This window comes from Trichechus manatus, unplaced genomic scaffold (genome assembly GCF_000243295.1).
Source record: "Trichechus manatus latirostris isolate Lorelei unplaced genomic scaffold, TriManLat1.0 scaffold00006, whole genome shotgun sequence".
Classification (NCBI taxonomy): Eukaryota; Metazoa; Chordata; class Mammalia; order Sirenia; family Trichechidae; genus Trichechus; species Trichechus manatus.
Window position 1 is genome coordinate 60012 of NW_004443942.1, and position 1463 is coordinate 61474.

Genomic DNA, 1463 nt, shown 5'->3' on the forward strand with positions numbered 1-1463 from the left:
AGTGTCTCTTTTCTCAGATTATAAAGAGCAGAGACCTTCCTCAGACCAGACAGCTAAACCGTTGTATGGGAAGTCACAGCATAAACATGGCTCACAAATATAAGGATAGTTAATACAGGAGTAAAAATGCCTGCCTGCCTTTACTCTGAAGATTCAAATTTCCCGTTTAAATGATACCAACATTCCTTCCAGCCTTGTTCAAATTTTGGTAACGTTGTTGTGTATCATCAAGTCGATTCCAACTCATAGCTATAATCTTTACAGGAGCAGATCACCAGGTCTTTTCTCCCACGGCGCAGCTGGTGGGTTCAAACTGCTGATCTTAAGGTTAGCAGCCGAGCACTTCAACAGTTGTGCCACCAGGGCTCCTTTTGGTAATATTAGCGCAGAATTATAAGTGGTAGACATTGTTAGCTGTTTAACTGAGTCTATAGTAATATTGGAAACAATCCACCAAGGGAAAGCTAAATTTATAATTAAGCCACAAACCAAATGTAACAGCACATCGGCTATTCCAGATAATTCAGAGCACCTACCAACTCACAGTTCTATGAAAGAATCATCAAATCCAGATGAGTTCCTGGCTGTGTTAGAACAAAGTATAGCTTTTTTGTTTTGTTTTCTTGAGTTACGTCCCTGACACTGAGAATTCTTTCTCAAAGCTGAGTGCATGAATCACACGTGTTATTGTTTGGTGCCATGGAGTCGGTTCCAACTCACAGCGACCCTATGTACAAAAGAACAAAACACTGCCCAGTCCTGCACAAGCCTCACAATCATTATGTTTGAGCCCATTGTCACAGCCACTGTGTCACCTCCCTTTAATACAAGTTCTTCCTAAAAATTAGAATTAAACTTCATGATCCAGTGGATTCTTAAAGACCCCTTCCTCCTCTTTAGAGTCTCGCTGGAGACTATCTGACACTCCTGGCTTAGAACTTCTCTTTCCCAGTTTGGCTGAGCAATTGGTCGTAATGTAAATACTGGCTCAAAGGGGCCATGGTCAGTTTTCCTTAGCTTGGTGAGACCCACAGCATCAGTTTCTCCTCTTATCTTCCCCCGCTAGACACTAACTCAGACAAGATGCACAACGTCATCTGCTTTCGGCAAGTCCAGCCTTTAGAAAGTTGGGCTGGTTTTCTCCCTGATATTCAGTTCCTATAATTGATTCATTACTAATGAGAATTCCATAGAGAAACCAATTCTTGGTAACAGTATATTGTTATCATTTGAACTGGGACTAGACATGAAATGTGACATAAATGACAGTAGTTCATGTGACTTTCTGCATCTGTTCCTTACCCTAGCCCTTTTAGTCACTACCCGAGAAAGGTGTACAGTCCTAGAAACTCTAGAAATAAAAGGCCCATTATTACCAAGGTAACCTAGTTGTGATCAAATATGGTATTTGTAAAATTATGGACTTCTTCAATTAGCAAATCAAACCAAATTTTACTCTACAC